We start from the raw sequence: 14,323 nt of genomic DNA on the forward strand, positions 1-14,323 counted from the left end.
CACATATTTTGAGACACTAAATTCCCTTCTAAATTTAGCTTACCAAATATCCTTACATATAATGGTGTGAGAATGAGGGCAATTTAAAGTTCCCTCCTAAACATCGCATACCAAATATCCTACAAGTTTTTCATCAGCAGAGGGGCAGAGAAAAGATAGAATAAAAAGTTTCAGGTGGAGCTGTTCAGATCCTCCAGGTGTAGTGACAAAATAATCTGTAACTTGCTATCCTCTGGCACCTCTTTGATCGTCTGTCAGAGACACTGAAGCTTGCACAGTTACAACTAGTAGCTGACACTTTCATGTGTCTAGAGTTGGCAAATCTTTTATTGTCCATGTTCAGAACAGCGGGCACTGTTACTGGGCTGCAGATGCAGTAACTATCTATTTTCTATCCAATGGCCTCCTTAGAGGAAATATATAAAGAAGAAGAGTATATTTAAAGACTAGATCACCAAAAAAATAGATTTTTAAGTTGTACCAAACCCCTATAACTTTCTCTCTTCCCTGGAACACACAAATAGATATTTGTGTGTTCCAGGGCACCGCACCGCACAGACTTTAGCCTCCACCTCTAGGGATACCATGCCTACCACATGAGTGGTGGGTAGAATGGTATTCAGTGGGACGGTGGAGGTCTCGACCTCAAAACATCAAGACAACGATTCTGGCTTGATGTTTTAGAGCCCCGCAATATGAGAGAATTAAATTAAAACAGGTGAAAAATAATGCCTTACTGACGTCATATTTCCGTTCTGCTGGTGTTAGGTGGTGAGAAAAAAAGGCACACGGATACATCTTTCAAACTGACATGCAGGGCAGGAGTTACTAGGATAGGTGCCATAGAAAACAGCTTCTTTAATTTAGAAAATGGACCCGAACAAAAATCAGTGCGGGTGGAGGTGAGATCAGTCAGGGGCGCAGCGAGTTGGCTGTAATTCCGAATAAACCTCTGACAGAAATTAGAGAACCCCAGAAACCTCTGCAAAGTCTTGAGAGAATCTGGGGTTGGCCAATTAGAGATGGCTCTGACCTTGGCAGGGTCCATGCACACGCCCTCGGACGAAAAGATGAACCCCAGGAATGGAACCGACTGTGCAAGCGTACTTCTCTGCCTTAAAAAAATGCAGATTCTCTAGCAGTCACTGAAGCACCTGCCTGTTGTGCTGAACATGGTCCTGGATTTTCTGGGAGAAGATCAGAATATCATCAAGACAGACAAACAAAAAATGATCAACCATGTCTCTGAGCACTTCATTTACGAGCCCCTTGAAGATGACATGGGCGATGACTAATCTGAAAGGCGTGACCAAATATTCAAAGTGCCCCTATTGGTGTTAAAAGCCATCTTACACTCATCCCCCTTCTTGATGCTAACAAGGTGATAAGCATTGCATAGGTCCAACTTCGTAAAGACCTATGCTACCTGCAAGAGTTCGAAAGCTGAGGACATCAACAAAAAGGATAACGTGAAGTCATTCAGCCCCCAATAATCTATACAGGGTCTAAATGAGCCATCTTTCTTCTCCATGAAGAAGAACCCTGCCCCTGCTGGCGATGAGGAAGGGGGGATGAGACCAGCTGCCAGAAAATCATTGATATACCTGCGAATACAACCATCCCTGAGGATCGCACAGTCATATGGGCAATGATGAGGAAGGGTCACAGCACTGGACCGACTGAACACCTCCCTCAATTCATGGAATGTTAACGGTATTCTGGATTTATCCTGCAGCGAAACACAAGACTGGACAGGGGAGACAGCAGAGTTAAGACTCCAAACAGTAAGGACTCCAAGCAAGAACAGTGTTAGCTGACCAGTCTATGTGTGGGTTATGCGTTACAAACCAAGGATGCCCCAACACTACTGGTGCCAATGGAGGTTGGATCAGGTAAAAGGATAACTGCTCTGTATGTTTTTCAGAGACGAAGGTGACTGGTTTGGTGGACTGGGTGATGATAGACAGTTACATGCCACTGAGGGTGTGGGCGGTGATAGGTTCATCCAACTGGACCATAAGAACCCGCCATTCGGATGCCTATAAAGTTCCCTTTGGCTTCGGAATCCACCAGGGCTGAGACGTGAGACTTGTAGATCCATACTGCACCCGGGAGAAGTGTGTGTAATCTGGAGGCTTTGTCCAAGTGTGTTGCACTTTCTACTGAGGAGCAGTGTATTTTAACCGGACATGAAGCGGTGAAATGACCTGGCCGTGCACAATTAAAGCATAATCCTTGTATGAGGCATTGCTGTTTCTCCTTATGCGAGATCCAAGTTCTCCCGGTTTGCATGGGTTCTGTGTCGGGCCGTGATTCTGGTGACCTGGCCGAAGTGGTGGACTGGGTTGGATGGCCAGCCCCCTGGTGGGTGGAGAGTGGCGGTGGTGATGGTGATGGCATAGGTCCAGACGTTGATCTACTCAGATGGCCAGGTCCACCAAATCGTTGAATTGTGGAGGCAGATCCAAAGGATAGATTCTGTCCTGTATATCGTTGGAAAGCCCATGCAAAAACAGGTCCCACATGGCATGATCATTCCACTCATAAGAAGCAGCCTGGGTGCGGAACTCAATTGCATATTCTGAGACTCGCCGATCTCCCTGAGACATTTGGCAGAGCTCCAGGGAGAAGGAGTGAAATGAGGCGCAACAGGTATGTCGGTTGTCCCACATGGCAGTCCCCCTTTCACCAGCCCTTCCGGTGAGGTGTGTGATTACACAAGCCACCTTCATTGTCTCCTTGACAGGAAAGCAGGGGGCTGTAATGTCAAGAAAAAAGAACATTTTGAAATGAATGTGCTACAGGATCCCGCCTCACCTGAACACAGGGTTGGAGGAGGGATACGAGCCTCTGAGCACCTAGAAACATGGGGAACTGCCAGAGCTGGTGAGAGCACCTCCTGAGTGAGACCAGCATGGTGGAGTTGTTGAATAACAGCATCCTCTCAAGACCCCAGTTTGATGCGGAGATTTGATCCATCTGATATCCCAGTTTAGCTCTCTGCTGAGACAGGGCAGAGCGAAGAGTAGATTCCTCCGCTGGGTTCATACTTGGCTCGATTTTTCAGTTACAGAGCGAGAGCAAGACAAAGAGGCCCTATAGCAGAGGAACAGTTCAAAGGATATATTAACAACAAAAAGCCACTTAAACTGTGCTGCCGAAGAACGGAGAACCCAGCACCGGCTGCAGTAGCAGGGGGAGAAGCTCTCAGATGCATGCGTATCTTGGCCATGCAGTGGGCAGATTCGTGAGGACCTCATGAATAGTGTGTTCATAGGTGAGTGTGTGCTTTGTGGTAGTCAGGAACAGATTTGTGAGGAATCCTCTGTTGAAGCGTAGTGAGGTGCAGAGTACCAGTGCACAGCAGACTGGAAGGCAATAACTCTCCCGACACGTGGGCAGAGACAAGGAATCCTCCCTTGAAAATTTGTGAGTGCAGAGAACAAGCGTACAGCAAACTGGAAGGCAACTATACTCCTGACATGCGGGCAGAGATGGGCAACCAAACAGATACAGTACACAAGACAGGACCAGTTAGACAGAGAGTGTGAGGTAAATTACTTTCCAACAAACAACAATCTAGTAAAGATACTGACAACATGAAGGGATTAAGTAGGGAATGAATCAGCGGAGAACCAGGCGCTGCTAGCATGCTAAGTGGCTGTAACAGTTAAAGTTCGGGCAAGGATGAGGCGGGAAACAGCTGAACATTCAACATAAATTTTAATGCATAAATTAACTCAAAAAACATAAAACATAAGGACACAGACGCAACACTCTGCGTCTCTCTTTCTCAAACCGGCGTCTCCGGCTGCCCCTTTTCTCACTCTCCTTCGGCCCCTGGCAGACGGAACTGCTCCTCACCTCCTAAGCAGATGTCCACGTTTCCTCCGGCTCTCTGAATCCAGCAGCGACCCCTCCTTCCCCAGGCAGACAGCCGCGGCTGCTCCCCTGGTGGAAAGCAGCGTCGAGGACTCCACGAAAGCGCATCCCTCCTGCTTCCCAGGTTTCGGCCCCACTGTAACAGTTAAACGTTGGGCAAGGAGGAGGCAGGAACCGGCTAAACAATCAACAAACTTTTAATGCATAAATGAACTTAAAACAACATAATAATGATACAGACACACATGCAATGCGGCCACATGCATCTCTCTCTCTCGAACTGGCGTCTCCGGCTGCCCCTTATCTCGCTCTCCCCCTGATCAGCTAATTCAGTGCTGGTCGTGCTCTATCACGGCCTGGCCTTGCCCTCCTCCTTATCACAGTGGCATGATCAGCGTTCCCCTGGGAACAATCAGTGTTCCCATGGAAACACTGATCATGCATGCCGGCAGCACCTGTGAAACATGAGGGAGAGAAATAACAAAACAAACAAAACTAACCGACAAACTCACCGCAGCTGTGACAATAATATCCATTAAGTTTGCTTGAAGCCTTCCGTATGTCAAGTGGTACATAAATAAACGTGTTTATAAGGAAAGTTCAAAATTATAAATTATCTAATAAAATGTCCATTTAAATTTTACAACATTTACTTAATTTCCAAGTACACCAGATTTGTAAGTAAAAGTTACTTTTTAATTTACTCTCTCACTTTAATACATTTTATGTCATGGAGTTTTTACTTAATTTTAAACCATTACAATTTACATAAAATACTTTCTGCAAAAACATGAACTAAATCTTACTAGTGTGTAGACATTGATTTGTGCTCAGTGCTCTGAGAATAAATGAAGAGCAAATCAAAATGTTGCTTAAGTCTCCTGCTTCTCAATTTTTCTCTTAACAAGGAGACAATCTCTGATAATATTTCTCAGGTGTGTCCTCTTGACTTTCAAAGGAGACCTGTGCAAACTGTTTTCAGATTTGCCAAGATACCTATGTCTGCAATCAAATGTCATATTTTTCAAAATGAACTCAAATATTTTGAATCAAATTTCAAATATTTCTCAAGCAAATCCCATTAACAACCCTTAATATCTGTCAACATTTGTCTAAATTACTTGATTTTTATTTCTCATCAGGAAGTTTAAGACAAAAATCTGAAACAATGTTTAACCTTAAAAGGAACACAATTGAATATGGATAAATGCCTCGGGAGTGGCCAATCCTTGAATTACCAATAACACCCTGTCCGTCAGTTGACAAACCAATCACAGCTGTGATGAGGGAGTCCAACCTCCCTAACATATGTCATATGTGCCTATTTCATACTCCACATATCTTTTCTCTGTGCAACTGCAAGGAGGAAAGTGTGGTGAGATACATCACTCCTGTTATCAGAGAACCAGGGTTACATGAGCAACTTAAAGTTCTCTTTCTAACATTAATTCGGTATCTCATTATGGGATATAGCCAACTCCCATTTAGCAGATATGCTATCCGAAGCACACCAGTCAACCGACGATGTGTCCAAAATATAAGAACTCCACAAATTCTTAAACAATGGATCGCTGGAAGAGCTTTGGAAACACCTTCATGTCTGTGACCAGCTGTGAATATGTGTGTAACACGTCAATGAACATTGACCAGAATTTATAGACTCTGCCAGTTTTATCATTGGAAGCACCTGGTGCTGGGCTATAAATAGATTTGTCACCAGAGCATCGTCAGGTATTTTGTCTGAAGAGCAGTCCCGGGGCATCCCAGTGCGGCAGGGAAGCGCAGCATCTTGTTCCGCTTTTATCAGGGAACAAGGTTTACATTTAAGTAACCTGAGACGTTCCCTTTACAAATAGTTACACTTCTGATGCTGCGCTGGAAGCGCTTTGGGAACGAGAATACCCGCGCCGCCACACTGAGGCTAGTGTGCTCACAGGAACATGAGAGGTCTCAGACACGAGCTTGAGATGTCGACTCGAGGGCATAAGAGCCCGGAGTGGCATGAACATCTAAACTATAGAATCTAATCAATGTGTGCGGAAAGGACCAACCTGCCGCATCACAAACTTGCTGCAGAGGGAGACCTCTAGCCAAGACTTTAGAGGAGGCGAGCCCTCTGGCGAAGCTTGACCGCGCGCCTCATTGGCCACCTAATGCAACATAGTCTGCTTGGAGGTGGCCGCCCCACGGTTGCGGCTCCCATGGCAAACGAATAGTTGCCCTGACTTAACGAATTCCATATAACCCTCAGATAGGTGATTCCCTGGGTGGGAGAGAGAATGCTCTTTTGACGTTGAGTCTCAGACCCGGAGAAACCAGATGAGCTAAGACAATATCCCTGTGCTGAACTGCCAGTTCTTGGAACTGCGCTAGGATCAGCCAGTCGTCTATGTAATTCAGAATGCGGATGCCCCAAAGTCGTAAAGGAACCAGTGCTGCATCCATGCATTTCATGAATGTGTGGGTTAATAGGGCTAGGCCGAATGGAAGAACCCGATACTGGAAGGCTTCGCCCCCGAAAGCGAAACTCAGGAACTTCCTGTGCTGTTGTGGAATTTCTATATGAAGATATGCGTCCATGAGATTGATGATGACCAGCCAAACGTCATGTTGGGCTTGTGACACGATCGTCTTGATAGTTAGCATCTTGGACTTGAACACCCTAACTGGGCAGTTCAAGCCTTGATAATCTAAGGTCGGATGCAACCCCCACCCTTCTTGGGAACCAGGAAGTATTCGCTGTAATAACCTGACTCTTTCTCTGGAAGTGGAACATGTTATATGGCCCCTTAGACCGAGAGATTTTGCAGTTCTTCCGACAGTACAAATGCCTGCTCCGGTTTATGGTAGTGGGGACCACGCCGCTGAAACACGGAGGGAGGCGAGCAAATTTAATTCTGTAGCCCTTTTCTACTGTTCATAAAAATATCTGGCAGAAGTTTCCACACTGCCAGGTACTCTGAGATGGGTATTAATTTAAGACTTCCTGTTGAGGGGGTGTTGAGTGTTCCGCATCCTGGATAAATGCAGGAAGCAGTGAAACACCCAACTTTTTGATGGAAGCCTCTACCTCCCAAAACACCAGAGGCGGCGGGAATGGAGAGGTTTCGTGGGGGTACCGGGAGGGGCGAAGAACACGCACCCCGTTCTGAGGGGAGCTACCCCCACAAGATTAAGTGCAAGACTGTCAGAGTTTCTTTCTCTTAGAAATTAGTTTCCTGAGGTCTTGCTTTGGGGGCTCCTGAGGGCGACGAGACTGTCCCCAATCTTTGCGAGGGGGATCACGACTCGCCACACTTTGCTTCTGAGCCTCCCTTCTAGAAGGACTGAGGTGGGTCTGGGTGGCCAATGGGCCTGCCCCCTGAATGCGGCGAGGAAGAAACTGCCCAAAGGCTTCCTCGTGGCTTTCCTGGAGATAACTGTTCATAGTGTCCCCGAATAAGCCAGTAGGTGAAGCGGTACCTGCACTCAGGTCCTTCAGCAGGTCAGCCTAGTACGCCTGTAACACTGCCTGCCCTGGGGTGGGATCTTGATGGAGGAGTGAAACAGAGACTCCAGAGTGCTTTTCACCAGCTCCATATCTTGAAATGACACTTGTCTAGGTCGCCAGTTTTTTCTTGTTCCCCTGATGGTCAGAAGGGCAATGTTTGGCAGCCACCACTGCAAAATAAGCTTTTTGGCTGGGGCTGTTTTGGCTTTGCCCCTCCCTGCACTGACTGCTTCGGTGGTCGGGGAGGGGGGGTGGGGGGTGTTGAGGGCGGTTTCTGGTCTGGGTTCTAAATCCAGATTGTCCGTGTTTTGAACCCGGAATGTGATGGCTGCAGGGGGCGATTAGTGGATTATCGGGGAAGGCAGTTCTCGAATGCCTCCTCATCCTTTTTCCTTAAATCACACTGTTGCTGCACACTGTAGCCCTGAAAAGAGCTTTCCGACATCGAGCAAATCTGTCTTCTCCCTCTCAGACAGGCCAGACAGATCGAGCCAAATAGTCCATTAACCCACAACAGCGTGACCCATGCTGTTGCCACAGCTCCTTACAGTTCCTCTTGTCGTACATATGTTGACATCCACAATAACGCAATCTCATTCCGCAATGCCACATCCGCTGGCCCCACATCAATTTGTCGGCCAATTTCCTTCATAAACTCTCACTTTGAGGAGTGAGATGGCATTAAGAGCCCTTATGGCAAGGGCTGAAGATTGGTAGATCTTCTGGTAAATGGAGGCCGGTAATTTCTCAGTCCATCCCACCAGTGAAGGTTGAGCAGACAAAAAGGCCGCCCGAAGATCAAGGTGAAGAAGATTTGCCACCTATGCCTTGACTGGAGGGGGGGCTGGACAACCTCTGATCCTCCATTTCTGCACATCCAGCCTAGTGAAAGCTTTTACAGCTTTTTACAGTGCTAAAAAAGTCTTGTCCCAATAACAACAGATCTCTGTGACACATGCTGAGACGGTTAATTGTTTTACCAGGGCAACACGAGACAATAGCATCTGTCATTGTAAAGATGTACCTCTCTGTACCTTGGCCAGTCTGCTGTGACTGCCAGTGGATGGATAGTTTGGCTGCCTTCCTCTTACACATCTCAATAAGGTTCAGCTCTCCCTAGACAGCAAAGGGGGAAGAGTCCATCAGCTGACCGGCGGGGAGGAGGAAGAGCGTGGAGTATGGCATCATCTTCATCCTCCTCGCCACCGTCCTCATAAAGACAAACGTCATCCTTTTCCTCTTCCCCTTCTATCTTGAAAAGGGCTGAGTCAAAGAGGAGAGGAAGATTGTGGGAGACTTCGTCCATGCGATTGGCCCAGCTGTGCTATCCCTGCAGCTGGAGGGGGGGTCTTTCTCCGCTGGTGGCAGAGAAAAATAGCGATCTTCATTATTCTTCCATGCCATGACCCGCACCCTCCTTACCAAAACTCTCTGTACAAAATGGGAACAATGCGGGTAAGACCCAGAGAAAAATAATCTAAATACAGCAGAAAAGACATTCACTTTGACAGTGAACATACTCGCAAAAAGATCAGCCTCATTCTGCGACATAACTGAACGGCTCGCCTGATAAACTGTTAAGTGACCACTTCATGCGAGTCCTGCAGAGGATAGCTTCCAATGATCTCCAAAGGGAAGAGAATGAGAATGAAGTAGGCACCTTTGACAGGTTTATATTAGGGAGGTGGGACTCCATCACTGCTGTGATTGGTCTGTCAACTGACAGAGGGGTTGTTATTGGTGCTTCCAGGATTGGCCACACCCGAGGCATTTACCCATAATGAGATACCGATCGAATGTTAGAAAGAGAACTCTATTAAGTCTCCTTAACTATGGAGGAGAAAGCTCTGTTAAATTAATTTTACAACATGTGCAACTAGTTTTATCCAATGTTTTGCATATGAGACTGATGCATATGAGACTGCTTCAGCACTGGCTACAGACTTGCGTCATGAGATGGGCATGGCACCACGGCACATACCATGTGACAATCACCCCTTCTTGCCGTCAGACTTTCAACCCTTGGTCAGACCTCTGCTTTCTGTGGGCCAGAGTCCCGTTACAGCAGGTGTCCAGATGTGTCGTGGTTACCACAGATGCCTCTCGACAGAGATTGGCCACACCCTTACTGGCCCACCTGGGCCTGGTTCTCGGATCTAACGCTCTTCAGAACAGCACCTTCCTAGAAAATTCCCCTGAGGAAGGACCTTGAAGGTGTATGTAGCTGCTATCACAGCCCACCACAACGCAGTAGATGGCAAGTCCCTAGGTAAGCACGACTTGATTAGTAGGTTCCTGAAAGGCGCCAGGAGACTGAACCCTCCCCAGCCTAGCCTGTTCCCCTCCTGGGATCTCTCAGTGGTCCTCTTGGGCCTTCAGAGACCCCCCTTCGAGCCACTTGATTCAGTTGAGCTCAAGGCCCTCTCCCTGAAGACGGCCCTCCTGATTGTGTTAGACTCCATCAAGAGGGTTGGGGACCTGCAAGTATTCACCTTGTCAGCGACACCTGCCTGGAGTTCAGTCTGGCACAATCTCACATTATCCTGAGGCCATGACCGGGCTACGTGCCCAAGGTTCCTACGATCCCCTTCAGGGACCAGGTTGTGAACCTGCAAGTGCTACCCCGGGAGGAGGCAGACCCAGCCCTTTCGTTGCTGTGTCCGGTGCTTGCTTTGCGTATATATATATGGATCGTACGCAGAGCTTTAGATGTTCTGAGCAGCTCTTTGTCTGCTTCGGCGGACGGCGGAAAGGGAACGCCGTCTCCAAATAGAGGTTAGCTCACTGGGTCGTTGATGCTATTTCCTTAGCCTATCACACCCAGGCTGTTCCCGCCCCCTTGCGTGTCCGAGCACACTCTACGAGAAGTGTGGCATCCTCATGGGCAATGGCACTCCATGGCACCTCCTTAGCATACATCTGCAGAGCAGCAGGCTGGGCAACACCCAATACCTTCGCCAGTCTCGTCCCATGTTTTGTCATGTCCGAGCCGGTAAAACTCGGTAATGCGGCACAACGGACCGGGTGTTCCGTTTGCACACAGCGCCCTTCACCAAGTTGATCCAATGTGCCTTCTATCCCAGGTTAGCCACTAAGTGTCGCTCCCTGGATATTCTCCTCCCTAGCCTTCTGGCCTGCGAATTCAGTGGAGCAATTTGCAGCCAGACCCACTACGAGTCACAGGTGCTCTGTACTGCGGTCGGGCTCCACAGGCTTAGTTCCCTTCTCAGGCAAACTCCCCGTGATGTATTTCCCGTGGTACTGTTCCCATGTCGGCAGACCCGCGTTTCCCATGGGCAGCCCCGCTGCCCCTGTCGCTATGCTGTAGAATCCACCCTCATTAGGCTGGACCTACCACCATGCCACGTATGGCTTCACAACCCTCGTGGTGTATTTGCCACATGTTACCTCCCCCTATATTGGGCAGGATGTGGCCTCCTCAGGGTCTTTTCCCCCTGAAAGTATAGGACCGGGAAAGACCGCCTTCCCTGACGCATCTGATAGCCCCAGCCGCTCACAACCTATGTGAGAGACATAGTGAGAGAAAAAGTCGCGGCTGCTGGGCTTGCTCCTATGCTAGTCATGTAGCGCCTATTCCCCCCCTCAGGGAAGCGGGGAACCTAAGGTCTGTATGTGACATCTGTTTGGGGGCATTGGGGAGGGCTACGTGCAGCCGACACAGTTGCCTCTAGCACACAGTAGCCTGCTTGCACGTGTCTCGACAGTTCTTGTAACAGTCAGTGCGTGCCGTTTTTAGATGGGACCCCTTGTGTCACTTCACTTGACACAACGTGAGTGACAGAAAGGGAATGTTATGGTTACCGTTGTTTCTGGAAGGAAGCAACGAGACATTGTGTCTCTCCTGCCACAGCACTAGACCTACCACTGTAAACGGCCGTACCTTATTTTCAGCTCTTCAGTGCAAAATCCTGACTGACAATCGCTGCCCCGCTTCCCTTTATACCTGTATGTGCGGGGCATGCAAATTCTGTCTGCCAACTTGACATTGGCCTTTTCTCAGGTTCAGAGTTACATTTGGCATCCCAGGAAGACCCCTTGTGTTACTTCATTAGAAACAATGTCTCATTCCTTCCCTCGGGTAATGGAGGTTACAACAGTAACCATGACGATAACATACAGTAGCAATAAAGAACCATAAAATTTAAGAGAAATTATAAGTTGAAAAGAATGTTGTTAAAACCCCAAATCACAGCCCTGTGCCTATCCCTTAAGTCCAATGGGTTGATAAGAATGTAGTTCTAGGACCAACAATGTTGTAGATACAGTAACATGCCATATTTTAAATCACATTAAAGTAATACTGGTGATATCAAATTAAGCTTGTTTTATATAATAACTTTCTTGTAAATAGTCCAATACATAATGCATTAAAACATTTAACCTGGGTTGAGTAATACAGGTTATAATGATGTGGTTGAGGATTTGGGACTGACAACCTCAAAGTGACATGATCAGATGTGTCTGTTTTTAAAATTTGCTTTGTGCAGAAATCTTAACAGTGTTACTTCATTCGACACAATGCCTCATTCCATCCCTCGGGGAACGAAGGTTACAACAGTAACCATGACGATAACATACAGGAGAAATAAACAACCATAAAATTTAAGAGAAATTATAAGTTGATAAGAATGTTGTTAAAACCCCAAATCAAAGCCCTGTGCCTATCCCTTAAGTCCAATGGGTTGATAAGAATGTAGTTCTAGGACCAACAATGATGTAGATACAGTAACATGCAATATTTTAAATCACATTAAAGTAATACTGGTGATATCAAATTAAGCTTGCTTTATATAATACCTTTCTTGTAAATAGTCCAATACATAATGCATTAAAACATTTAACCTGGGTTGAGTAATACAGGTTATAATGTTGTTGTTGAGGATTTGGGACTGACAACCTCAAAGGGACATGATCAGATGTGTCTGTTTTTAAAATTTGCTTTGTGCAGTAATCTTAACATAGTGGATGGTTTGGTTGAGAATGACATTTACTGTAATAATATGCCAGAGAGTCCAAACCACTTCTTTTTAGACAGCACAGAGATTGTTATAACCGATACTATCAAAAGTTTAATCTAAAAGTGAAAAGAAAGTGTTAAGTCATCCATGTTACTACCAATCACTATGTTATTCTCATACTGCCATTTATTCTGCATATTAGGAAGAGAATCCAGCAAATTCAGCTTTGATAGTATTCTTTGATAATGTTTTGATTCCTACAGGTTCAGTTTATTGGTCTGGATATACTTTATGGTCAAGTCAAGTCAAGTCAAGTCAAGTGGTTTTTTATTGTCGTTTCAACCATATACAGTTAGTACAGTACACAGCAAAATGAGACAATGTTCCTCCAGGACCATGGTGCTACATAAAAACAACAAAGGACCAACACAGGACCACATGAGACAACACAACGAAATAAAATACCTATATAAAATACCTATATATACCTATATAAAGTGCACGTGCAAACATGTGCAAAGTACGGGACAGTACAACAAATTACTGACAATGAACAGGACAATAGACACAGTGCAGCGCCGACCAGTACTCAGTAGTGCAAAAAGATGACAGTTTCTAAAAATGTAAACATAACATACTATGAGATAGTGTTCTATGCACATAGGAGTTATTGAGGTAGCAGACAGTTATAAAGTGACAGTAATTAAAGTGCAACTCAGGACACGTGTGTGTGTGTTTCAAACCAGTCTCTGAGTATTGAGGAGTCTGATGGCTTGGGGGAAGACGCTGTTACACAGTCTGGCCGTGAGGGCCCGAATGCTTCGGTACCTCTTGCCAGACGGCAGGAGGGTAAAGAGTTTGTGTGAGGGGTGTGTGGGGTCGTCCACAATGCTGGTTGCGTTGCGGATACAGTGTTTTTTGTAAATGTCTTTGATGGAGGGAAGAGAGACCCCAATGATCTTCTCAGCTGTCCTCACTATCCTCTGCAGGGCTTTGCGGTCCGAAACGGTGCAAGTCCCAAACCAGGCAGTGATGCAGCTGCTCAGGATGCTCTCAATAGTCCCTCTATAGAATGTAGTGAGGATGGGGGGTGGGAGATGTGCTTTCCTCAGCCTTCGAAGAAAGTAGAGACGCTGCTGGGCTTTCTTGGTGATAGAGCCGGTGTTGAGGGACCAGGTGAGGTTCTCCGCCAGGTGAACACCAAGGAATTTGGTGCTCTTGACGATCTCCACAGAGGAGCCGTCAATGTTCAGCGGAGTGTTTTCACCTTGTGCTCTCCTAATGTCAACAACCATCTCTTTTGTTTTGTCGACATTCAGGGACAGGTTGTTGGCTCTACACCAGTTCGTCAGCCGCTGCACCTCCTCTCTGTATGCTGACTCGTCGTTCTTGCTGATGAGACCCACCACGGTCGTGTCATCTGCGAACTTGACGATGTGGTTCGAGCTGTGCATTGCTGCACAGTCATGAGTCAGCAGAGTGAACAGCAGTGGACTGAGCACACAGCCCTGGGGGGCCCCAGTGCTCAGTGTGGTGGTGGTGGAGATGCTGTTCCCGATCCGGACTGACTGCGGTCTCCCAGTCAGGAAGTCCAGGATCCAATTGCAGAGGGAGGTGTCCAGGCCCAGCAGGTTCAGCTTTCCAATCAGGTGCTGGGGAATGATTGTGTTGAATTCTGAGCTGAAATCTATGAACAGCATTCGAACGTATGAGTCCTTATTGTCTAGGTGGGTGAGGGCCAGATGGAGGGTTGTGGCGATGGCATCGTCCGTTGAACGGTTTGGACGATACGCAAACTGTAGTGGGTCTAGTGAGGGGGCAGCTGGGTCTTAATGTGCCTCGTGACGAGCATCTCGAAGCACTTCATGATGATGGGTGTAAGTGCGACGGGACGGTAGTCGTTGAGGCAGGACACTGAAGACTTCTTTGGCATGGGGATGATGGTGGTGGCCTTGAAGCACGTTGGAACGAC

The 14,323-nt window shown here is 47.1% G+C and overlaps 1 pseudogene; it reads left to right on the plus strand.

Annotated features, from left to right (window-relative positions):
- Positions 1 to 14,323, plus strand: part of LOC127654567 (parathyroid hormone 2 receptor-like) — a 125,259-nt pseudogene that overhangs the window by 34,647 nt on the left and 76,289 nt on the right.

Source organism: Xyrauchen texanus, chromosome 14 (assembly GCF_025860055.1).
Source record: "Xyrauchen texanus isolate HMW12.3.18 chromosome 14, RBS_HiC_50CHRs, whole genome shotgun sequence".
Classification (NCBI taxonomy): Eukaryota; Metazoa; Chordata; class Actinopteri; order Cypriniformes; family Catostomidae; genus Xyrauchen; species Xyrauchen texanus.